The sequence below is a fragment of the Phyllopteryx taeniolatus genome, chromosome 2, assembly GCF_024500385.1.
Source record: "Phyllopteryx taeniolatus isolate TA_2022b chromosome 2, UOR_Ptae_1.2, whole genome shotgun sequence".
Taxonomy (NCBI): Eukaryota; Metazoa; Chordata; class Actinopteri; order Syngnathiformes; family Syngnathidae; genus Phyllopteryx; species Phyllopteryx taeniolatus.
The window spans coordinates 12,434,004-12,440,003 of record NC_084503.1 but is presented as its reverse complement, the minus strand read 5'-3'; the positions used below and the strand labels follow the sequence as shown (position 1 = coordinate 12,440,003).

At 42.2% G+C, this 6,000-nt stretch overlaps 1 long non-coding RNA gene across 1 annotated transcript in view; it reads right to left on the bottom strand.

The window, feature by feature from the left end:
• The window catches only part of LOC133471578 (uncharacterized), a 39,976-nt gene that overhangs the window by 8,573 nt on the left and 25,403 nt on the right, over positions 1-6,000 (bottom strand). Inside the window, exon 4 of the long non-coding RNA XR_009786259.1 lies at positions 973-1,192. This is a non-coding gene — a long non-coding RNA (uncharacterized LOC133471578). The remainder of the gene's footprint in view (positions 1-972; positions 1,193-6,000) is intronic.

Sequence of the window (6,000 nt, the reverse complement as noted above, 5' to 3'; positions counted from 1 at the left end):
TATCTCCAAACATATATAATGCATCTCAAAACAAACCTCAGAATTTATTTTACAGGGTCTTTAAGTGACAAATCAAATGTTCTGATTAAAGCTAAAATGACTTAAAGCTAAAAAAAACAAAAAACAAAACCTTGAAACATCTTTATACAAACTCAACACAGAAAAAAACATGCCATGGCAACATATCAGGCAGAAAAATTAAGAATTAACTCCCCATGACCCATTACAATGCATTACCCTTGCGGGCCTCCATCCTCTCCTATAGTTATTTATCCCTGCTCTGTAATTAGGTCTGACTGCAAAAAAAAAAAAAAAAAAAAAAAAAAAGTCAATTTGTTTATCCCAATGTTTCTTACTCATTATGTCTGTAAAACATCCCCCCAGAGAAGCATCCTGCATGTTGTCTATAAGCACATGAGTTGCCAGGATTTCTTTCAGCAGTGATGGATAGTTATTATTTATTCCTGTATTTTCTAATTGGGTATCAATCACACAGTCTAGATATTGCTCTTGTAAGGACTGGAGCAGTATTACCTTTGTAAGGCCTGTACATGATGCTTTTAATGTCGAGGTTGGCTTTTAAAGAGTCTTTTAAATATGGACAAAATATATCAGTTTGACACATTAGCTTTAATGTAGTCTATGTGTTGCTCTACAATCCCAGGCTTCCTCTGTAGCGTGTTATCGTAGACATTCTGCATCACGAAAGTATACTTTAGCTGTACGCTGCCTCAACAGTGAAAGAGCTAAAATGCTGAAAATAAAGTGACTGACAGGACTACACAAATCTTAAAATAATCTTATTTCATCGACATTTGCAAATCTCTGTATCCACTGTAGCTCAGCACAGTTGGGTTCATGAGCAAAGAACTTGCTGTGTTAGCTTGTAGCTCCAAGAAACGTTGAAAATTCTTTTAAAAAGAGATGAAGGCTCAGGTGAAGTTGGAGGAAGTGAAACAGATGGCCACCCACCATATGTGTGCTTCTGCTCAAGGTTTAATCCACCTGGTTCACTGGGCTTTGTCGGTGTATGTCGTGGTCTCAGTCTTCACAGAGTATCCTGCATCGTTGGCACCGATCTGCCCTTGTCAGAGGATTGTTTGGCTGATTGAACATGTTGAATCAGTGAGACCAGTGGCGAGAGAAACCACTCTCGCTGGCTCATCAGCCTCAACCAAACGTAGGTTGAATTCTAAAAGGAAAAAAACACACCCACATGACCTTAATAATAATATTACCTTGTCTTAGTAAAGAGATTTTCTTGCTGCTCACTGTCATACTACAGACCCTGTGAAGTTGAATTCATAGATTTGTTTCTAAATACGTAAATTCAACACACTTGAAGATAAGTGCAGAAAATAAAACGGCGCCAAGTGATACACTTGGGTATCCAGCATGAGTTGCTTTTCGTTCCATCAGTGGCTATCCACTTGGCACATTTCTACCACTAGTGTGCAGTCAGTAAACTAGCTATGCCTACAAGCTGAAAAATGCTGATTTCCTAGATGTTAAAATTTACAGAACAACTCAGAGTTGTTATTTAAAGTGTTATGTATTTTGGGGCCGGCACGGTGGGCGACTGGTTAGCACATCTGCCTCACAGTTCTGCGGACTGGGGTTCAAATCCCAGCCCTGCCTATGTGCCTGCGTTGGTTTTCTCTGGGCACTCCGGTTTCCTCCCAGATCCCAAAAACATGCCCGGTAGGTTGATTGAAGACTCTAAATTGCCCGTAGATGTGAATGTGAGTGCGAATGGTTGTTTGTTTCTATGTGCCCTGCGATTGGCTGGCGACCGGTTCTGGGTGTACCCCGCCTCCAGCAGCCCCCGACCCTAGTCAGGATAAGCGTTAAAGAAAATGGATGGATGGATTTTGTGTTATTCAGTAAAATGTTTAAAATCAACGGAATGTAGGGTTTCTAACTCGCAAGAAGTATGTGCTCAATTTCTGTCACTGTTAGTCACAGGCTGAATAACGTATCTCATAGGATAAAGAAAATATTTTTATATTATCTATCTATATACAATGTGTATTTCTCTTTGTTTTCTGTTTAGCTAGACAATATACTTCAAATGGGAGTACCAATATACATTGAAGTGAGTTGAGTTCACTGCCACTATACAACGGTCGTTTCTTCAATTTTTGCTTGCAAGTTAAAGCAAAAAATCGGCCAAACAGTTGCTCGCATCTCGAAGAACTCACAAGTCGGGTTACCCATATCTTGAGGCACCACTGTATACTGTTTAATCGTGAGCTCTACAAATCGAAGACATTGATAAAGAAAATGTGACCCATCATCAACGCAAATCACGCAATGCAATAATGTGATGGACTGGTGACCTAGTCAGCTGGGTTATTTTCCAGCTTCCCTACCTATTTGAGAAAACATGGATGGGTGGAACTAAAGCGCCTCCATCTATCCATCCATCTGTCCATCCATCCATCCATTTTACTGTACAGGAAGTCCTCGAGTTACGACGCACTCGACCTACGACGTTTCGACATTACGACGCCCGTACCTTGTCCGCCATTTTGTCCCGTAACGGAAGTACTTCGCCGTAAATTTCGACTTTAAAGGTGAAATCCGGCGGCACGGTGGATGACTGGTTAGAGCGTCAGCCTCACAGTTCTGAGGACCCGGGTTCAATCCCTGGTACCGCCTGTGTGGAGTTTGCATGTTCTCCCCGTGCCTGCGTGGGTTTTCTCCGGGCACTCCGGTTTCCTCCCACAACCCAAAAACATGCATTAATTGGAAACTCTAAATTGCCCGTAGGTGTGAATGTGAGTGCGAATGGTTGTTTGTTTGTATGTGCCCTGCGATTGGCTGGCAAGCAGTTCAGGGTGTACCCCGCCTCCTGCCCGATGACAGCTGGGATAGGCTCCAGCACGCCCGCGACCCTAGTGAGGAGAAGCGGCTCAGAAAATGGATGGATGGATGGCCGGTGAAATCCGTGTTACGTCGCCAGCGTAGGAACGGAACCCGTTCGTAAATCGAGGACTTCCTGTATTGTCCTTACTAGGTTCATGGGTGAGCTGAACCCTGACTTTAGGTGGTGGGCAGGGTACAATGTGGATTGGTCACCAGGCAATTGCAGGGAACATATAGACAAACAACAATTAACACCTATAGACAGTTAGTCTTCAATTAATCTAGCATGCCTGTTTTTAGAATGTGTGAGGAAGCTTACCGAGAGAAAACCCACACAAGCATGGGGAGAATATGCTAACTCTACACAGGTGGACTGGAGTCAAGATTCCAACTCCCAACCTCGGTACTGTCCGAAACAATCAAGTCCCTCCCTCCTCCACCAAACCCTACAGTTGGCAGAAAGTAGTCAGGTAACAGTCTCCAAAGACAGACTTGCCCATCAGGCTGCCAGACAGAAAAGAATGATTTATCATTCCACACTACATATTTCTATTCCACCAGAGACTAGGGGCAGATTGTTTGAAACTAATCCATCCAGCACTTGGCTTTGGACAGAGTTTCCATGATGTTCCAAGCACTGTTTTTATGCCAATATTAATGCCAGAAGAGTTTTGGGAGCTGCAGTCATTTTGACTCCGCAGACTGTTATAGCACTCTGTGACCCTGCACTGATCTCCCCACTATGTGGTTGAATTGCTGTGGTGGCTAAATATTTCCATTTACAGTTGATCACTGAACAACACCATCGAACCACATTTTCTTGACGAGACTGCCTGCGTTTTCGTACCAGGGCCCGCATGGAACTCCTGAATTCAATTATGTGCAGGTCTGACCCAATACTTTTGTAAATTTAGCGTGTCAGCATGAATGCCCATGCATATTAATGAACCAAGAGTCTATAGAACTAAAACAACTTACTTTACATTTGCATGTGGTTTCTCAGCCGAGTTACAGGTTCTTTCATTGTCATCTTCAATAACAATAAGAAATAAAGTGGTTTAGATTTCACATGAGAGGGCTTTGCTTGAAATCCCACATCTCTGAGCAGTGTGGCATACACCTTGACTCAGCAAGCTCCTTGTTAACAGGATAGCACCTACATCTCTGCACTGGTAACACCTCTCATTAATAGTTATTACTGCAGAGATGCCATTCAGATCATAACATAACACGTCATTTCCTCATATCAACCAACATTATCTGAGGAATACACATTTGCAAAGGTGAGGCTTGGTAACAATATGCATGAACAACATTTAGATGGGCTTCAACATGAATAAGTAAATGAAGGTGTTGTCACATGGACTGCTGATGAATACACTTGGGTGTGATACTATGAACACACCCAAAACCATGTGAGACTGTGCAATTATAGCACATTTACTGCACCAGCTGCTGTATAAATGTGTGGTGTGACAAACACTCCCAGGAGATTGAGCAGTAGCTGGCTTTGAAATAGAGCAGAAATATTTTCACACTTGAGGTTGTGCAAAAAGAATATTAAGTCACTGGGTCGATTGGATGCTGCTGAAATGCAATATTGATATTGCATCACAGAATGACATGAAACCACAGAAAGTATGCTAGTGAAGTGTATTATTTACATAAAATAGTGTAATTGTTTCATTTACTTGCTAGTATGTGAATGTAATAGTACTACATTAAAAAGGCAAATCATAATATATGGTGATGACAGAAAATAAAATTGGGTTTAATTAACATGGGATTAAAGAAAAGTAATGGCTATTTTGACTGGTGGGACATCCATCCATCCATTTTCTTTACTGCTTAACCCCACTAGGGTCGCGGGCTGCTGGAGCCTATCTCAGCTATCTTTGGTCAGGAGGCGGGGTACACCCTGAACCGGTCACCAGCCAATCGCAGGGCACATAGAAACAAACAACCATTCGCACTCACATTCACACCCACGGGCAATTTAGAGTCTTCAATCAACCTACCACACATGTTTTTGGGATGTGGGAGGAAACCAGAGTGCCCGGAGAAAACCCACCTAGACACGGGGAGAACATGCAAACTCCATATAGGCGGGGCCGGGATTTGAACCCCGGTCCCCAGAAATGTGAGGCAGATGTGCTAACCAGTCGACCACCGTGCGCCGTCTTGGTGGGACATCAATAACATTAAATCAGCAAAACCAATTGGGAAGATTAACTCATGACATTAAGTGCTCCAACAAGACAATGACCCCCAACACACATCACCAGTTAACTTCTTTTTCCACTTAAGAATGAATAACGTCACCATCATTACAAGATAAAACTGATTTCGTATTATGGTTTTTAGGTATTATCAAACATATTTGTAAACTTAAAAAAATATTAAAATGTTGAATTTTTTGTAGAGTTTTTATGATGGCAAGAGTTCAAACCACCCATCCATTTTCTCTTGTCCTCATTAGGATGGTGAGTGAGCTGGCGCCTTTCCCAGCTGACTTTGGGTGACCAGCCGGGTACACCCTGGTCGCCAGCTAATCGCAGGGTATATATGAACAAGCAACTGTTCACACATTCACAGCTACAGACAGTTCACAGTCTTCAATTGACTAAGCATGGAAGTTTTGGGGAATTTATTTATTTAACCTTGTGCCTCACCACAGTGCATTCCTCACAGCTCTGTGTGGTACATGCGGCACCCTGCACGTTCTACTCCGTGCCAGTCGCATCACTGTTGTGCAACTACTCCCATGATTTAACCAGCTATTGTACACTATATTTTACTCTGTTACATCTGCCTAGAAGAAGAACGGCACCAAGGTGAAAATGTGTGCTCTCGTACACACCCCACCTTGTGCTTTTTATCAGCTGTTTTATGAGATCAGCAAAACTAGATATGTTACATAAAAATACAATATACATTTGCCTATGTAAAATTCGAGTGCATTTTAAAAGCGTCTGAAAACATTGGATATTTGAAGAAAAAAAGAAACGGGCAATTGTCAAATACCAGCCTCTTCAACCCAGTTAGTGAGGGATTGCGCAATCTGAGCTGAGGTGAGGCTGCTCACTCAAACCATGTATTTGAACAGGAAGCACACAAATTTACCAATTTTGA